This window comes from Monodelphis domestica, chromosome 1 (assembly GCF_027887165.1).
Source record: "Monodelphis domestica isolate mMonDom1 chromosome 1, mMonDom1.pri, whole genome shotgun sequence".
Classification (NCBI taxonomy): Eukaryota; Metazoa; Chordata; class Mammalia; order Didelphimorphia; family Didelphidae; genus Monodelphis; species Monodelphis domestica.
Window position 1 is genome coordinate 259197265 of NC_077227.1, and position 20990 is coordinate 259218254.

General features: G+C 38.0%; 1 protein-coding gene across 6 annotated transcripts in view; it reads left to right on the top strand.

Moving 5' to 3' along the window:
- The window catches only part of DPF3 (double PHD fingers 3), a 437118-nt gene that overhangs the window by 220839 nt on the left and 195289 nt on the right, over positions 1-20990 (top strand). The window lies entirely within an intron of this gene.

Consider the following 20990-nt stretch of genomic DNA (forward strand, 5'->3'; position numbering starts at 1 on the left):
AGTCTTATCCTTGGTTTAAAACAAATGACATGCCATGGGGCAGCTAAGTGGTATAGGAGATAGAGCTCTGAACTTGGAATCAGGGAGACTCGTCTCCATAAGTTCAAATCTAGTCTCAGACACTTTCTAGTTATGTGACCTGGGCTTGTTACTTAATACTTAGTTTCCTCATCTGTCAAATGAGCTAGAGAAGGAAATGGCAAACTAAAACTCCAAATGGGGTCACAGAGTCAAACATGACTGAAAAATTACTGAATAACAATGTTGCAAGTACTGAATGGAGCTCTAGCTTGATATTAGTTTGAAAAAGACTTGGGGGGGTAGGGTAAACTCCATATAAGCCAACAGTATGATATGGTGGTCAAAAAAGTTAAAGTGGTCTTAGACTGCATTAAAAGGAATATAATGTCATGGTTAGGTCTGTATCCCAAAGAGATCAAATAAAAAGGGAGAAGACCTATATTTAAAAAAATATTTGTAGTAGCCTTTTTTTTTTCCTGGTGGCAAACAATTGGAAATTGAAGGTGTGCCCTGCAATTGCAGAATGGTTGAACAAGTTGAAGTCTGTGATTGTGATGGATACTATAGAAATGATGAGGGGGATAGATTCAGAAAAACTTGGGAAGACATGAACTGATGCAAAGTGAAATGAACAGAATGAGGAGAACATTGTACACAAGAAAAGCTATTTTGTAATGACAATCAACTGTCAAATTCATCTACTCTGATCAATGCAATCATCCATGACAATTCCAAAGGACTCTTGAAGAAAAGTGTTTCCACTTACCTTCATCTCCAGAAAGACAACTCATGACCTTAAAAGGCAGATGTAGGCTTCCAGGTATATACATCTGGAAAATGTGGTTGATGTATTGATATGATATTATACTTGGTCAGAGCACTTAATGAGACAGCATTCCAATGCATGATTTATGAGCAGGCCATGCGGTCTTTGTTCTGGGAGTTTGAAAAGAGCGGTCTGAATTTACCATGCCTCTACCTTGTACGTCATTGATATGTCAAGCCAATGTCAATCCACTGTATGCTGTTGCATATGCATTACGTATCTCTTACCTCATTACCTTAATAAAAAGACAGGACTGGGCGCAATCTTCCTCTTTCTTTCTTTTCTCTCTCTCTCTAACCTGTCTGCTGGCCATATGGATCGCTCCTTCTGTGGAGCTTTACTATGGTCTCTAAAGTCTTCTTTCTTTATTCTTTTCTTCCCTTCTCACCTGACCGCCGGCCAGTGCAATCTGTACTTAGAGTTTTAAGCTCCCAATTCTGCCAGTGGTACTTTTCTTCAACTGATTCTATCCTCACACCTGATTCCTAATCCTATCTAAGAATTCTATATTACACATATTCTTGGCTATTTTTATCTTCCTTCACTGAATGCTCTACAAAGGAAGATAACAGGAAGAAGCGTCCTTCCTCTCCAAAATCTGATCTGTGTGTGCCTCAGTTTGTCAACCTTCTCTCCGACTTCTGTTCTCCTCCTCAAAATTACATTCCTTTAGATTTCCCTTTTATGCAGTAGTTGCTGGCCGACTACTATAGCAGATGGACATGGTATCTAGAGAAAGGGAGATGATAATTCTACTCTATTCTGTCTTGATTAGACCACATATGAAATATTGTGTTTATTAGTTCTCTGAATGAATCATTTTTTGGAAATAGGTTGATAAGCTAAAAAGTATCTAGCAGCCAGGATGGTAAAGTCCATTGAGATCATGTCTTAAGAGGACTGGTTGGCATAGCTAGGTGGCTCACTGGATAGAATGCTAGACCTGGAGTTGGGAGTTCAAATCTGGCTGTAGAACCTTCCTCTATGTGATCCTAGGCAAGTCACTTAACTCCAATTGCCCAGCCCTTGCCATTCTTCTGTCTTAGAAGTGATACTTTTTTTTTTTAAAGAATTAGTTCAAGGAATTGGAAGTATCTATAAACTGAAGAAGACTTAAGGAAAACATAATAGTTATCTTTAGATATTTAAAGGGATTTTTTTTCTAGTGGAGTGCCCCACAGAAATGAGGGGATAAGACTTATGCTGAGGATCAAAGCAGTAGAATGGTGGGAGTCACAGAGAAACAGATTTAAAGTAGGTGTAAGGAACAGCTTTAAGGGTGGTTAGGTGGTGTTGTAGATAGAATGCTGGGCCTTGATTTGAGGGGCTGAGTGCAAATCTGGCCTGACACTGACAAGCTGTCCCCAGGTAAGTCACTTAATCTTGTGTGCCTCAATTTCCTCATCTGGAAACTCAGCTGGGGAAGGAAATGGCAAACCACTTTAGTATCTTTGTCAGGAAAACGCCAAATAGGATCCCAGAGAATCAGGTACAACTAAAACAATTCAACAATGACAACTTGTTATAATTTGCTCCCTTCCTCCATTTTTATTCCTTTTTTATTTTATTCCCCATCCATGAATTCTGCAGTCTGGTTACACTGGCTTATGTGATATTTCTCATACAGGACACCCCTCTCTCCTCCATGCTTTTCTACTAGCTGTCACCAGTTTGGCATGTTCTCTATTCTTATCACCTTCTCTTAAGCTTCCTCAGCTCAAATCCTACTTTCTTAGGAGGTTTTTCCCATTAGCTCCAGCTACTAGTGCCTTCTCTAAGATTATCTGCTATTGGTTCTGCATCTATTTTGATTAGGCCTAGTTATTTGTGTGTAGTTCCTCTATCAGAATGTGATTTCTTTGGGGGTAGGAATTTATTTTTGCCTTTCTTTGAATTCCCACTACTTAGCACAAAGGGCAACTAGGCTCATAGTGGGTAGAACACTCAGTCTGGAGTCAGAAAGACTCATCTTCCTGAGTTTAAATCTGGCTTTAGACACTTACTAGCTGTATGACCCTGGGCAAGTCCCTTAACCCTGCTTGCCACAATTTTCTTACCTATCAAATAAGACGGAGAAGGGAAAAACCAAATCATTCAAGTATCTCTGCAAAGAAAACTCCAGATAGGGTCATGAAGGATCAGACAGTACTGAAAACCACTGAATAACAACTTAATACATGCCTGGCAAATAGTAAGCATTTAGTTAATGATTATTGACTGGATGACTGACTGAATCTTTTAAGTAACACATTAGAATATGCTCTTCCTCCCCCCATTCCCTCCCTCCCTCCGTTCCTTCCTTCCTTACTCTCTCTCTCTCCGTTTGTTCGTTTGTTCGTTCGTTCATTTGTTCATTCATTCGTTCGTTCCTTCCTTCCTTCCTTCCTTCCTTCCTTCCTTCCTTCCTTCCTTCCTTCCTTCCTTCCTTCCTTCCTTCCTTCCTTCCTTCCTTCCTTCCTTCTTTCCTTCCCTTATCAAATTTGCTACAATAAAAGAGTGGTTATTTTCTTGCAATGTTTTCATCATTTCCACCTAGAAACCTATTCCTCTTTCTTAGTGACAATCAGATCCAGAATAAAACTTCCTGTATGATTTTTCTGCCCTTTGAAGGATGAAATTATTATTAAATCAACCCAAGCAGCTATTAGTTGCTCTACTTTTGTTAGAGAATAAGTTCCAGCAGATGTCTGGATAAATGAAGTTTCTCATTACTATATCATGCTTTGTGATTTATTTCCTAAATCACACATTTGTAGTATGCTCTGATAGTAAAATTGCCCATGTTCCTTTCTTGATTCATCTTCACTCAGATATTTTCTACTGTATTTCTTCCCTCTGAGTTTTCTCACATGACTCTAGCTTCTTAATATACATTACTGTCCCTTTTGCCGATTGTGTTTAATTTGAGTACCCTGTACCCATCTCTTCTCCATTTTTTAAAAGACGAGTTTCATCCCACTGGTGATACTTCTGAGGGAAGATTTGTTTTCTTGAATAAAGATCTCCATTATCCCTCATTTGCTGCCTAAAGTTTGAGCATTTGTGACCAATGGTTTAACTACTGTCACCTTTCTAGAGTTTGTTTTTGTTTTTTTGTTTAAGATTGCTCTGAGGATTTCAACTGCTATTTTTCTCTCCAGAATTAATGCAACAAATAGGCATAGGGACTAGACTTGTGATTTCACTGATAAAGGGATCTCCCAGGTGAGGAAGCTCCCTTTACTCCTGCAGGTTGGCACCTTTTTTTGCAATGTATAACCCCAGAGAATTGTCTAAAGCTTTGATGTCAAGCCCAAATAGAAAAGGCACCACTAATCTGTACATAAGGATTCCTGCAGGCTACATAATGACTTAGTTTTAAAATGTAGTAATGTCTATGTTTTACTGTATTTATAATTTTTTTTGTTAAACATTTTTCCAATTGCATTTTAATCTGGTTTGGCCCCGCTCAGGACTATTACTACACTGTGTTTGACACCTCTGGTTTAAAGCACTGAGAGATTAAGTTCAGAGTTATGTAGCAGAACATGAACCAAGATCTTCTTAGCTCTGAAATCTATCCACTGGGTTACAGCTGGCAAACATATTATTTTTTTCCTGAAAAAAAATCTGGATTTTTTAATTTAAAACATTAAATTAGTAGTTCTGGTCAAGATGGCGGCTTAGAGAGAGCTAAAGTTCAGATCTCCGGAAACCCCTTCCTTACCGATCTCAAACTGTATGCTCCTAGGACACTGAAATCCAAAACAAACAACAGGATAGATCCAGGGAACCCTCCTCCTGGACCTGGACCTGGATCAAAAGGTACGGCCCCCCAAAAGCCAGAACCCGAGATCACTCGGATCTAAGGGATAGGCAGAAGGAAGGTCACAGGACCCATCTCCCCCAACCCAGAGCACTGAGTCTGAGGCAGCAGCGGGAACATAAGAGCCAGCAAAAGGACCCCAGGGCCGGCTATTCTGAAGGCCGCACTCTGAAAACAACCTGATCCAGTCGTGGGGGCACCCAGAGAGCAGGGAAACAGAGAGAGACAGAGGGGAGCCTGTAGCCCCCTGGATGGATCCTTCCCTCTGAGTCCCAGGGAAGGTCCCTGCTTTAAGACACACTCAATCCAACCCAGGGGAAATGAATCCTATCAGGAGCCCTTGGAGCTCCTGGAAGTCACGGCCCCTTCCTCCTCAGAGTGCAGGGTCTTCTAAGACAACAGTAACCCTCAGGGCTGGCTATTCAGGAGGCCACATCCTGAAAACAACCTGAGCCAGTCACGGGGGCACCCAGACATACGGGAAACAGAGAGAGACAGAGGGGAGCCTGTAGCCCCCTGAATGGATCCTTCCATCTGAGTCTCAGGGAAGGTCCCTGCTTTAAGACACACTCAATCCAACCCAACTTAAGTTAATCCTATCAGGAGCCTTCAGAGTGTGGGAGTAAGGCAACGAAGAAGCATCGGGAGGGACCTGAGAGCAGTAACACCCATGAACAGACAATTTGCCTGGGGCTAAAGCCTCTGAACACCAGACAGAGATAAGAAAAGCTAGACCTCCCCACTCAGATAGAGATGGAAAACAGCACAGAAGCACAAAAGCCTCAAAACTCCAAGAAAAACAAGAAGAAGGGGGTGACTTTGGACACATTTTATGGAGCAAAAATACAAAATACAGAGGAGATAGAATATGAAACACAAGCAAATGCTCCAAAACCTTCCAAAGGAAACGGATACTCTCCACAAACCCATGAAGAAATTGAATCGGAAATGATCAAAAAGATGGAAGCCTTCTGGGAGGAAAAGTGGGAAATAATGCAAAAGAAATTCACGCATCTACAAAACCATAGACCAAACTGAAATGGAAAACCAGGCTTTAAAAGTCAGAATCAGCCAACTGGAAGAAAACGAGCAAGAATTAATAAAGCAAAGCCAAAAAACCAAGAAATTAGAAGAGAACATAAAATATTTCACCAACAAGGTCATAGACTTGGAAAATAGAGGGAGAAGAGACAATTTAAGAATAATCGGACTACCAGAAAAGCCAGAAATAAACAGCAAACTCGACATCGTAATACAAGAGATAATCAAAGAAAATTGCCCAGAGATTCTAGAATAAAGGGACAATACAGCCACTGAAAGAGCTCACAGAACACCCTCTACATTAAATCCCCAAAAGACAACTCCCAGGAATGTAATTGCCAAATTCCAAAGCTTTCAAGCAAAACAAAAAATCTTACAAGAAGCCAGAAAAAGACAATTTAGATATAAAGGAATGCCAATCAGGATCACACAAGACCTTGCAAGTTCCACTCTGAATGACCGTAAGGCATGGAACATGATTTTCAGAAAGGCAAGAGAGCTGGGCCTTCAACCAAGAATCAGCTACCCATCAAAACTGACTATATACTTCCAAGGGAAAGCATGGGCATTCAACAAAATAGAAGATTTCCAAGTTTTTGCAAAGAAAAGACCAGAGCTCTGTGGAAAGTTTGATATCGAAAAACAAAGAGCATGGAATACCTGAAAAGGTAAATATGAAGGAAAGGGAAAAGGAGAAAAATGTTATCTTTTACTTTTATTCAAACTATCTTCTATAAGGACTATATTTATATCAATCTATGTATATTAATACGTGGGGAAAATGTAATGTGTAAATAGGGGGAAAAGAAAGACCAAATAGAATAATCTTTCTCACACAAAGATTCACATGGGAAGGGGAAGGGAAGAAAACTCCTATAAGAAGGAGAGGAAGAGAGTTTTTACTTAAACCTTACTCTCAGGGAAATCAACTCTGAGAGGGAAGAACATCCAGATCCATTGCGATCTTGAATTCTATCTTACTCAACAAGGGTAGGGAGAAGGGAAAACCAAGGGGGGTAGAGGGGGAGGGAACACAAAAAAGGGAGGGAAGAAGAGGGTGGTGGGGGAGGGAACAAAAAGGGAGGGGCTAGAAAGGGAAATATATCAAGGGAGGGGACAAGGGGGACTGATTTAAAATAAATCACCGGATTAAAAAGTTAGAGCTGAAGAAGAAAGGTTAGAATTAGGGAAGGATATCAAAATGCCAGGGAGTCCACAAGTGACAATCATAACTTTGAACATGAATGGGATGAACTCACCCATAAAATGTAGACAAATAGCAGAATGGATTAGAATCCAAAACCCTATCATATATTGTCTTCAAGAAACACACACGAGGCGGGTAGACACCCAAAAGGTCAGAATTAAAGGATGGAGTAAGACCTTCTGGGCCTCAACTCATAGAAAGAAGGCAGGAGTTGCAATCATGATATCTGATAAAGCCAAAGCAAAAATAGGCCTGATTAAAAGGGATAGGGAAGGTAATTACATTCTGTTAAAAGGGACTTTAGATAATGAGGAAATATCACTAATCAACATATGTGCACCAAAAAATATAGCACCCAAATTTATAATAGAGAAACTAGGAGAATTGAAGGAAGAAATAGACAGTAAAACCATATTAGTGGGAGACTTAAACCAACCATTATCAAATTTAGGTAAATCAAATAAAAAAATAAATAAGAAAGAGGTAAAAGAAGTGAATGAAATCTTAGAAAAATTAGAATTAATAGACATATGAATGCCCAAAGGGCGACAAAAGAATATCTACCCTTTGATCCAGCCATAGCACTGCTGGGTCTGTACCCCAAAGAGATAATAGACAAAAAAGACTTGTACAAAAATATTCATAGCTGCACAAGAGTGTGGTGGCCAAAAACTGGAAAACAAGGGGATGCCCATCAATTGGGGAATGGCTGAGCAAATTGTGGTATATGTTGGTGATGGAATACTATTGTGCTAAAAGGAATAATAAAGTGGAGGAGTTCTATGGAGACTGGAACAACCTCCAGGAAGTGATGCAGAGCGAGAGGAGCAGAACCAGGAGAACATTATACACAGAGACTAATACACTGTGGTATAATCGAACATAATGGACTTCTCCATTAGTGGCGGTGTAATGTCCCTGAACAATTTGCAGGGATCTAGGAGAAAAAACACCATTCATAAGCAGAGGATAAACTGTAGGAGTAGAAACACCGAGGAAAAGCAACTGCCTGAATACAGCTGTTGAGGGGACATGACAGAGGAGAGACTCTAAATGAACAATCTAATGCAAATATTATCAACATAGCAATGGGTTCAAATCAAGAAAACATGTAATGCCCAGTGGATTTATGTATCGGCTATGGGGGGTGGGGGGGGGGAGGAAAAGAAAATGATCTATGTCTTTAATGAATAATGCTTGGAAATGATCAAATAAAATATTAAAAAAAATTAATAGACATATGGAGAAAAATAAATAGGGACAAAAAGGAATACACCTTCTTCTCAGCACCACATGGCACATTCACAAAGATTGACCATACACTACGTCACAGAAACATGGCATACAAATGCAGAAAAGCAGAAATAATAAATGCAGCCTTTTCAGATCACAAGGCAATAAAAATAACGATCAGTAATGGCACGTGGAAAACCAAATCAAAAACTAATTGGAAATTAAACAATATGATGCTCCAAAATCGTTTAGTTAGAGAAGAAATCATAGAAACAATTAATAATTTCATCAAGGAAAATGACAACGGTGAGACATCCTTTCAAACCTTTTGGGATGTAGCCAAAGCAATAATCAGAGGTAAATTCATATCCCTGAGTGCATATATTAACAAACTAGGGAGAGCAGAGATCAATCAATTGGAAATGCAAATAAAAAAACTCGAAACTGATCAAATTAAAACCCCCCAGCAGAAAACCAAACTAGAAATCCTAAAAATTAAGGGAGAAATTAATAAAATCGAAAGTGATAGAACTATTGATTTAATAAATAAGACAAGAAGCTGGTACTTTGAAAAAACAAACAAAATAGACAAAGTACTGGTTAATCTAATTAAAAAAGGAAAGAAGAAAAGCAAATTAACAGCATCAAAGATGAAGAGGGACATCACCTCCAATGAAGAGGAAATTAAGACAATCATTAAAAAATTATTTTGCCCAATTATATGCCAATAAATACACCAATTTAGGTGATATGGATGAATATATACAAAAATACAAACTGCCTAGACTAACAGAAGAAGAAATAGTATTCTTAAATAATCCCATATCAGAAAATGAAATCCAACAGGCCATCAAAGAACTCCCTAAGAAAAAATCCCCAGGGCCCGACGGATTCACCAGTGAATTCTATCAAACATTCAGAGAACAGTTAATCCCAATACTATACAAACTATTTGACATAATAAGCAAAGAGGGAGTTCTACCAAACTCCTTTTATGATACAAACATGGTACTGATTCCAAAACTAGGCAGGTCAAAAACAAAGAAAGAAAATTATAGACCAATCTCCCTAATGAATATAGATGCAAAAATCTTCAATAGGATACTAGCAAAAAGACTCCAGAAGTGATCAGAAGGGTCATCCACCATGATCAAGTAGGATTTATACCAGGAATGCAGGGCTGGTTCAATATTAGGAAAGCCATCCACATAATTGACCACATCAACAAGCAAACCAACAAAAACCACATGATTATCTCAATAAATGCAGAAAAAGCCTTTGATAAAATACAACACCCATTCCTATTAAAAATGCTAGAAAGCATAGGAATAGAAGGATCATTCCTAAAAATAATAAACATATATACCTAAAACCATCAGCTAATATCATCTGCAATGGGGATAAACTAGATACATTCCCAATAAGATCAGGAGTGAAACAAGGATGCCCATTATCACCTCTACTATTTGACATTGTACTAGAAACACTAGCTGTAGCAATTAGAGAAGAAAAAGAAATTGAAGGCATCAAAATAGGCAAGGAGGAGACCAAGTTATTGCTCTTTTCAGATGACATGATGTTCTACTTAAAGAATCCTAGAGATTCAACCCAAAAGCTAATTGAAATAATCAACAACTTTAGCAAAGTTGCAGGATACAAAATAAACCCACATAAGTCATCAGCATTTCTATATATTTCCAACACAGCTCAGCAGCAAAAACTAGAAAGAGAAATCCCATTCAAAATCACCTTAGACAAAATAAAATACCTAGGAATCTATCTCCTGAGACAAACACAGGAACTATATGAACACAACTATAAAACACTCTCCACAGAACTAAAACTAGACTTGAGCAATTGGAAAAACATTAACTGCTCATGGATAGGATGAGTCAATATAATAAAAATGAACATTCTACCCAAACTTATTTATCTATTTAGTGCCATACCCATTGAACTCCCAAAAAATTTCTTTACTGATTTAGAAAAAAAATAACAAAATTCATTTGGAATAACAAAAGATCAAGGATATCCAGGGAAATAATGAAAAAAACCACAAATGATGGGGGCCTTGCAGTCCCAGACATCAAACTATATTACAAAGCAGCAGTCATCAAAACAATTTGGTACTGGCTAAGAGACAGAAAGGAGGATCAGTGGAATAGACTGGGGGAAAGTGACCTCAGCAAGACAGTATACGACAAACCCAAAGATCCCAGCTTTTGGTACAAAAATCCACTATTCGATAAAAACTGCTGGGAAAATTGGAAGACAGTGTGGGAGAGATTAGGAATTGATCAACACCTCACACCCTACACCAAGATAAATTCAAAATGGGTGAATGACTTAAACATAAAGAAGGAAACCACAATTAAATTGGGTAAACACAGAATAGTATACATGTCAGACCTTTGGGAGGGGAAAGACTTTTAAACCAAGCAAGACATAGAAAGAATCACAAAATGTAAAATAAATAATTTCGACTACATCAGATTAAAAAGCTTTTGTACAAACAAAACCAATGTAACTAAAATCAGAAGGGAAACAACAAATTGGGAAAAAATCTTCATAGAAACCTCTGACAAAGGTTTAATTACTCAAATTTATAAAGAGCTAAATCAATTGTACAAAAAATCAAGCCATTCTCCAATTGAAAAATGGGCAAGGGACATGGATAGGCAGTTTTCAGATAAAGAAATCGAAACTATTAATAAGCACATGAAGAAGTGTTCTAAATCTCTTATAATCAGAGAGATGCAAATCAAAACAACTCTGAGGTATCACCTCACACCTAGCAGATTGGCTAACATGACAGCAGAGGAAAACAGTGAATGCTGGAGGGGATGTGGCAAAGTAGGGACATTAATTCACTGCTGGTGGAGTTGTGAACTGATTCAACCATTCTGGAGGGCAATTTGGAACTATGCACAAAGGGCGATAAAAGAATGTCTACCCTTTGATCCAGCCATAGCACTGCTGGGTCTGTACCCCAAAGAGATAATGGACAAAAAGACTTGTATAAAAATATTCATAGCTGAGCTCTTTGTGGTGGCCAAAAATTGGAAAATGAGGGGATGCCCATCAATTGGGGAATGGCTGAACAAGTTGTGGTATATGTTGGCGATGGAATACTATTGTGCTAAAAGGAGTAATAAAGTGGAGGAGTTCCATGGAGACTGGAACAACCTCCAGGAAGTGATGCAGAGCAAGAGGAGCAGAACCAGGAGAACATTGTACACAGAGACTAATACACTGTGGTATAATCGAACATAATGGACTTCTCCATTAATGGCGGTGTAATGTCCCTGAACAATCTGCAGGGATCTAGGAGAAAAACGCTATCCATAAGCAGAGGACAAACTGTGGGAGTAGAAACTTGGAGGAAAAGCAACTGCCTGAGTACAGCGGTTGAGGGGACATGACAGAGGAGAGACTCTAAATGAACACTAATGCAAATACTAACAACATGGCAATGGGTTCGAATCAAGAACACATGTGATACCCAGTGGAATCACGCGTCAGCTATGGGGGGTGGGGGGAAGGAAAAGAAAAAGATCTTTGTCTTTAATGAATAATGCTTGGAAATGATCAAATAAAATATTATTTTAAAAAAACATTAAATTAATTAATTAATTTACAATATTTTTCCATGGTTACATGATTCATATTCTTTCCCTCCCCTCCTCCTTACTTCCTCCCATAGCCAATGAGCAATCCAACTGGATTTTACAAGTATCATTGATAAAGACCTATTTCCATATTATTAATATTTGCAATAGTGTGATCATTTAGAATCTATATTCCCAATCATGTCCCCATTGAACTATGTGATCAAGGAAATGGTTTTCTTTTGCGTTTCTGTTCCCACAGCTCTTTCTCTGGATGTGGATAGTGTTCTTTTTCATAAGTTCCTCAAAATTGTCCTGGGTCATTTCATTGCTGCTAGTAGAAAAGTCTATTACATTCAATTGTGCCACAGTGTATCTGTCTCTGTGTACAATGTTCTCCTGTTTCTGCTCCTTTCACTCTGCATCAATTCCTTGAGGTTGTTCTAGTTCACATGGAATTCCTCTAGTTCAGCATTCCTTTCAGCACAATAGTATTCCATCACCAATAGACACCACAATTTGTTCAGCCATTCTTCAATGGGAGGGCATCCCCTCACTTTCTAATTTTTTTGCCACCACAAAGAGGGTGGCTAACCCAGCAGTGATATGATTAGATCAAATGGTAGACAGTCATTTAAAGCCCTTTGTCCCTTCCTCATTTATCAATTGGGCAACAAGCACCTTCTTTTTAAAGAATTTGTGATCTTTCATTTTCATATTATCTTCATTTTGGGACTTTTGTCTTGCTACTGGACTTTGATAATTCTGGAAGAGAGTGAGACCAATGACTTTTTGAAACTCTGCCTCATTTACATCTAATTCATGCAAGAATCAAGATACCACCTTTTGATGTCATTGGTCTTCTTGAAAACAGAGGACAAATAACACCTTCATTTCCAAATATATACTGCCTCCTCTTATCCACAGAAAGCCTACCTTTGTAACAACAAATTCAAAAGAAAGAATGGAGGACAGTTCAGAAAAACTAAATAACACAGCATTGGAGCCTGACTATACATGAAATAATGTTTCATACCCTTAATCTCCCACCTCTCCAAAGAAGTGAGGGAAGTGCATTTTCTCAACCCTTCATTAGAATCAAACCTGGTCATTATAATTACACAGCTTTCAGTGATTTTGTTGTGATGGTTATTTCCATTTACACTATTGTAGTTATGTGTATTTTTTTATCCTGGTTCTGCTTACCTCAATCAGTTACCAAGCTCCTCTTTATTCTTTATATTTAATATTTTCTACAGTACAATAGTATTACATTACATGTCTTTAGTACAGTTTGTTAAGTCATTTTCTAATCAATAGGCATTTACTTGTTTTCCAAGTCTTTGCATCACAAAAAGAGCTACTGTGACTGTTTGAGGACTCTCTGGGATATATATCTAATAGTGGTATCTTTGGGTCAAGGGATATTTAGTCACTTTCTTAGCCTAATTCCAAATAGGAAAATGCATTCTTTTTAGTCTTACCTTGTAGTTACAAGGAATATGTTATTTGTATATTTTAAATTGTGGTCCAGGAATGCAATTTCTGTGTTCAAATTCCACCATATTAGCCAGATGTTTACTTCTCATTCCTTCATTGGGCAAAAATACTATGCCTGCAATATTCAGATTTTAGATCCAAGACTTTATTACCTCATTAATACTTTCTAGGTTTCTTCTGGCTTGTGAATCACTAGATGTAGGTGGTAGGACTTAATATTTAATAGATGGTTGACAGGGATTTAATTTCTAAATCCCAAAATGAATTACTAAAGTAAAATGTAATTTATGGTAGTTTTATTTACAATAGAGGGAAGATATTAAAGAATGAGAGAGAGAGAGAGAGAGAGAGAGAGAGAGAGAGAGAGAGAGAGAGAGAGGTTTATATCTCCGAGAAAGGCAGTCACCCACTATCACTGTTCTCCCTCTCATTATTACTAGATGATCTTTTACCAGTAGGGCTCCTGTGGTTCTACTTTCTCTTTCCTTAGTGGACCTGCAGTTGTTTCATTCTTAGAGCATCTAGCACTCTTCCTCTTCAGGAAAGGACTCAGTTTTGTTTTGTACTGGATTTAGGTGCAAAATATATGCACATATAGTATACTTTCCTCCCTTTTATCATTCTTTATGTGATATTCTTCTACTCTCAGGGCTCCTAATAAGAACCAAAGTTTCCCATTTAAACATTCTCTTCAGATTTCCTCACGTTTCCCCACCACACTTCCATTTTAAACTCCACTTCTGTTCCTTTCAGGAAGATTTTATTGTCCCTTATGCCTTGGTCTGTGAAGAATCTTTTCACCTTCTCTTCTAGTAGCCTAACTACATTATATTAGATAAGCAGTTTATCATGTCTATATTTTATTTGTATGTAGTTTTTGGTGTGTTGTTCCCCTGCTGACTCCTTGAAGGCAGGTTTTTTGGGCCTTTCTTTGTTTTCTCAGCACAGCACAGCACCTTGAGTACCTTGCATATAGTGGGCATTTAATAAATGTTTGTAGACTTGACTTGGCTTTGACAGAAATGCAAATATTTTATAGTCAATCAATGCCACTGCAGTTCCTCCTAATTTCCATATAGAATGAGATTCTTGGTTTTGTTTTAAACTCCTTCTAAGTGTTTAGACTTCACCTTCTAAGACTCTGTTGAAAACTTTTATACATATATAGTACCTCTTTATAACTCAACTTAATTTATTTTGTCTTAACAGCAACTTGAGAACTATAGCCTATTATTTCCTTTCCCTTTTTGGACTAAGGTCTTATTTGTTTTTTTGTATTTTTAATTTTTAACTAATTAATTAAATAATTTTAACTTTGTTATAGTAAAGTTCCCAGGTATCTTCCTCTGTCTGCCCACCTTCTTGCACTAGAGAAGGCATTATTTGGCTATACATTGTAAGGGTTAAAATAAAAAGGGTTGGACTACATATATGAGTGTGGTTGCCGAAATGAATATATCTCAAGTCAGAATGACTTTTTATGGTAGTTTATTTACGAAAGGAGAAATAGTGAAAGTAAAGAAATGAGAGAGAGTAGATAATTACTCCAGCCTGTAGGAACCAGGCAGGGCTTCAGAGGCCCCATAAAAGGGGGCCCAGAGGTTAATTAAACAAGGGTTCTATCTAAGGAGTCTACTACCTCCAGAAAAGCCAGGGGAGCCTGGCTTTTTCACTTACCTTCATGGTAGTTCTAAGGGAAAATGGAAGAGCAGTCCAAGGTCCCAAGCCAGAGTTCTTTCAAGGTCAAGTTCCAAGGCAAAAGAGTTGGTCACAGGAAGTTCTTGCCACTTTTCCCTCTCATCACTTCCTGTGCCTTCTTTCCACTTTACATGAATCAGCTGCAGCTATAGCTTTGCTTAGGACTGTCCAGAGGGGGCAGTTAGGGGGTTTCTGATTCATCACCCATTATCATGTATGTGGGTCACAGACCTCCCCCACTTACGGATAAAATGGGGTATAGACAAATCTGGTGATTAAATCTGAAAATGGACAGGGGAGAGTTAATCCCATCCTCACAACATACATATCCACACACACATACACATGCATATATAAACTATGTCTTGCTTGTTTCTATTTATTAGTTCTTTCTCTAGAGGTGGATATGTACAAGTTATTTTTTAAAATAAAATTCTTATCTTCTGGCTTAATATCAGCTCTAAGAGAATAGTGGGAAGGACTAGGCAATCAGGGATAAGTGATCTAGCCAGAGTCACATAGCAAGGACACAAGTTATTCTTCAAACAATATTTCTGTTGCTTTATATAATATTCTCTTGGTTCTGCTTGTTTTGCTGTTTATAATTTCATGTAGGTCTTTCCATATTAAAAAAAATTAACCTGCTCATCATTTCTTACCATATTACCGTATTTTACCATAATTTCTTACCATATTGCAATATATTTACTTGCAAATTTACTTTTCCAGTTTAACTTATCAATTGTTTTACTTAGCTTGCTTTTCTCTGAGAATTCTTTTTAAGGGACATATTCTGGAATTCTCCTTTAGTTTCTTTATTTCTATCCCTTCAACCTTTTTTCACAAAAGCTGTAAATAAAATGTAAACCTGGAAATAATTTTCATTTAAATTTTCATCATTTCTACCAAATTTTTCCTACCCATATTCAAGCTTTGGTCTTCACTAGACTAAACTGTTCCAGATTTCTTCCTCCTTGATCCAGCTCAAGTTCTTTCCCCACTCCTTCTACAATCATCCCCCACACAAGCCCAAAATAGATTAAGTAGTGAGTTTCTCCTCAGTGGAGGTCTCTAAGCAAGACAAATTCTCACTTGTGTATCGTGTTTTAGAGAGGATTCTTTTTTAGAATTGTGCTAGGTGACCTCTTGAGAGCTCTTCCACCTCTGGAAGATGTTGTGTGTTGTTTGTGAAGACCATGGTTTTGGCACTTCATACAAAAACTCCTTCCACCAGTCAGGTGAGTGGTTATATTTATGGCCACTGAGGGAAATGAAGTCATTGATTTGGGAAGGAACCTGTCAGTTTAAGTCTCAATGAATGTTCTCTCTTCCCTCCACTATCTTGTTTTCAGAATTCCAATCTTTCTACCCAGCTAAGGATGGAGGTCATTTTAGAAATGCTATAGGAAGGGGCAGTGGATGACTCAGTGGATAAAGATCTAGGCCTGGAGCCTAGAGATCCTGGGTTCAAATCTGACCCTGAACATTTCCTAGCTATGTGATCCCAGGCAAGCCCTTAGCTCTCTTCTGTCCTGGAACCAATACTTAGCATGGATTCTAGGATGAAAGGTGAGAGTTAAAAAAATAAATGCTATAGAGTCAATCATAGACCTGGGGGTCCTAATTAAAGATCATGTAGCTAATCCTCATTATTTAAAAGATAAGGAAACTGATAGACACGGAGAGAAGCAATTAATTTCTCCTAAAATTACACAGGTAGTTTTAGAGTCTGGACTCAAAACCAGTTCTTCTGATTTAAAATCCATTGTCCTTCCTACCAAATTACATTGTCTTCTGTATTCCATTTTGTATATGAAGAGGGAGGTGTTGGTTAGGATTAGAAGTGGGGCACTGATGTACTGGAGCAAGCTTGAACCCGTCTGAGCCAATTGTTAAATTTTCAGTGTGAGCATTTGTACCTTAGAAATATTCCCAATGTTGCCTGTAGTCTTAAAAAAAAACAATCTTATCTTCCATCTTAGAATCAATACTATGTACTGGTTCTCAGGCAAAAGAGTGGTAAGGGCTAGGCAATGAGGGTTAAGTGACTTGTCCAAGGTCACACAGCTAGGAAGTATCTGAGGCCAGGTTTGAACTCAGGCCCTCCCCTCTCTAGGCCTGGCTCTCTATCCACTGAGCCACCTACCTGCCCCCACCTAAGGTCTTTATTAATTAAAAAAAAGTTAATTTTAATTAATTTAAATAAAGTTAACTTTAATTAATTTTAACAAAATTAATTTTAGTGAGTAACCAATTAGTCCTTATGGTTTGGATTATTACACTTGCCAAATAACTCAGCCCAGTATTCACTGTATTCTGTTCTTGGGCAAATAAGAGAAAATAGTATTTTATGATTCAGGTTTTCTTCCCCAAATCCAGTGCTCTTCCTAACTCCCCTTTTTCTTTCAAGGGAACCACTATCTTTCCAACTACCCCAATTCTCAACCTCAGAGCTATTTTCTACTCTTCATACTTCTTCACCCCTACCCCGCCTTTCCCAATTCAATCAATTGCCAAGTCTTGTTGGTCCAGAATCTGTAATATCTCTTATAACTGTCCCCTTCTTTCCTCTTGTGTGGCCACCTTCCTGGTTTAGTCCTTCATTATTTATTGCTCTCCTTTGGTTTCTGTACCTCAAGCCCATCCCCTTCTAATCCACCCAGAGCTGCCAAAATGACATGCCTAAAGCATAGCTAATGAGGTCACTTCTCTGCTTGAGAAGCTCTAATGCCTCCCTATGGTTTCTAGACTAGAACATAAACTTCCATACTTGTCATAGAAAGCCCTTCACAATCTGAATCAAGCCTAGCTTTCTAGTTATGTTAAATATTACTTCTTTCTTGCATTCTAAATTCGAGCCCAAACTGGCTCCCTTTCTGTTTTCTACATATGCCATTCCATCGCCCATTCTGTGCTTTTGGGCAAAGCTGAACCTCATGCAGAGAATGCATTTTTCTCTTCACCATTACGTCTTTGGTTTCTTTGAAGGCTCTATTCAAGAACTAGGAAGAACCATGAGGCTCGTTCTTACTTCCACAGATGTTAGCGCCCCTCTCCCTCTCCCTCTGTATGTATAAATATGCACATTGTTATTGTTCAGCCATATCTGACTTTGCATGGCCCCTTGGACCACAGCATGCCAACACTGTCCTTGGGATTTCTTGGCAAAGATACTGGAGTGGTTTGCCATTTCATTCTCTAAAACATATATACATCTACACATATATAATGTACCTAAATATACAATGCAAGCATGCACATAGTTACATACATATTTATAGTGTTTACTCACCTGTGTATATTTTGTCATCTCCCCTCTTCCCAGATACAGAGACCAGGTACAGTTTCATTTCTGTCTATATATCTCTAACACCTGCCTAAAATACACGAACAAAGGACACCACTTATATCACATACAGAACTTGGGGGGGAACAGGATTCCAATTCTGAGGCTTTCCTGGGCTGTTTTTCAGTAATGTATCTGTCTTCTTTCCTTAATATGTGGGGAAATAAAAGAGTATTGGAAATGTCCACCAAAAGATTTTGAAGAAATACACACAAAATGGATGGAAACCAGCTGATTCCTGGTGGGAGAAAAGGACCTTAATTTTAAAAACAGCAACAAAAGAGTCATGAGACAAATTTTCCTTGTAGTTTCTGATTCTGACAGAGTTCATTGCAATCTGCTGGGAACCTTTCAAATTCAAAGTACTTGATCTATGTTGTTCAGGATTGATATATGTTTTTTAATAATCTGGGCAATTAATACACAAAACTATCCTAGTTTTTTTTTATCCTAGCATATTTCTTAGGAGAAACCTAGGAAGTTCATGATGAGATCGTGAAAAGTATTCTTTAAAAAAATATGTGGCTTAGGCTCCTTGTTGGATAGAAGATTTTTGTTGGATATGTGCCTTTAGGCCATGGAACCCAAATATGTAGAAAAGAATATATAGAAGTGATTTCTATATCAAAGACTAACTCACCTAGGAAGATCAAACTGATAGAATTTAATTTGAGCAAACCAGTCAGAATAGAAAGTACTTACAGGTGAGAAAGTGACTTCTAAGTGGCTTTGGGTTCCATATTTTAAGAAGGTACAAAAAAAGAGGGAACTATGTAAGGACATGGGAAAAAATCTCAAAATTTATATTACCCCAAAAAAGAGAGACAAGAGAGAATTATGACTATTTGTTCATTTTTTTCATCCAAATACTTTTCAATGAGAATAATCTATAGAACCATTGAGAGCATATTTGATAAAATCATTAGAAAGGAATAAGCAGAATTTGCAAACTATATTCCACAACAGACTATATCTTGACAATAACACTATTGATGGAAACCTGTAGTGAATGCAAGATCTGAATGTATTTATTGTTTGTTGAAAATAAAAAAAAATATTCAGTTGAGCAAAATGCTGTCTCAGAGACTCTGCCAACAAGGTGTCTCCTAAGCATATGTCAAAATCATACAAGATATCTGGAAAGATGTAACAATAGAGATAGCTTTGTGGGAGCCCCAGATTTTTAATAACAAACAAGGCATAAAAAAGGAGAAGGATGCTCTTCAAAGATGATTGCCTCTATAGAGGCATTCCACATAGGAGGTGAGGTCTTCCCGATGTTCTTGTTTGCAAATGTGATTATCATGATTGCATCATTCCCTGGAACATTGCAGAGCCTTCTCATTATTCAAAAGAGTTTGGCCTAATTGTTTGCACAGGAAAAACCCTAGTTGAAGAATGCTTCTTGTCCAGACTGTGACATAGAATTAGATGGACAATCTATAGAGCTCATCCATCAGTACATATATCTAGGACAGACAATGCAAATGGATAATGAGCTGGGCCCAGAATGAATGAGAGACAGAGAATGAGCTGGATTGCTTTGGGGAAATTATGTGATGCTTTTAATGATTCTAAGTTTCCTCTGAAACAAAGACCCATTTTTATAATGCCATTTTTTCTGATGATGCCATATAGTTGTGAGTCATGGAATGCTATCGTCTTTGAAGAGCAATTGGGAGGCATGTGGTGGGCCTAACCTGGATGTGGGATGTTAAAAATGAGAAATTACACAGAAAAAGTAGTGTGAGAGATATCAGCAGAGAAAAATGTGCCCTGTGGGGGAAAAAAAAAGATGAGTTCCTCACAAGTAGTGGGCGACAATTGAAGGACAACCTGGGTGCTCCACTGTTATCCCCACAATATTGGGGATGAATGGCACCTTCTGTAGTGAATTTGTGAGAGGACCTAGATGAGATCACATAGGCTAGGCAGGCCTGGGTGAGTTGTAATATGCATCTTTTGATTTCCTTAAACTATGCTGAAGAAATCATTGATCTTTTGGAGTATTAGTATGTCAAAAAACTAAAGTACATCTAGAGGAAGGTAATTAGGGTGGTGAGGATACTGGAAACCATGTCATGAAATGACAATTGGGGGCTCTCTGTATCCTCCCTTAGAAAGACACAGCCAGACTTCTCTTTTGGTCAAGAAGGATGGTCAGGTTGGCTATTTGCCAATATTCCCTTTGACTTCTCAAGTTTACTGTTCCCATCTCTCATCTAATAGGAGTAATAATTGTTTGAAGGAACTGGGGATTTTTAGCCTGGTTAAAGGGAGACTAAAGGGGAACATGACAATAGTTATTGAATATCTGACGAGCTGGTATAGAAGGATTAAACTTATTCCTCTTGGCTCAGTTGGCAAAACTAGGAACAATATGGGTAGAAGCAACATGGAGGCAGATTTTGATTCAATATAAAGAAGACCTTCCTATTAAGTTGTCTAAAACAAGAATGTGTTGTCTCGGGATATAGCAAGTTTTCTCTCATTGGAAAGTTTTAGGCAAAGACTGGTTGATCATCTGGGATATTATGCAGCACAGCCCTACTGTAAACGTAGGTCAGAGTTTTCTAGGATTTAGAGCTGAGAAGGACCTTAGATACCATTGAATCCAACCTCCTCCATTTATAGATTATAAAATGGAGACAGTTTAAGAGAGGTCACAAGGCTAGCAAATACCTCAGGCTATATTTGAACCCAGA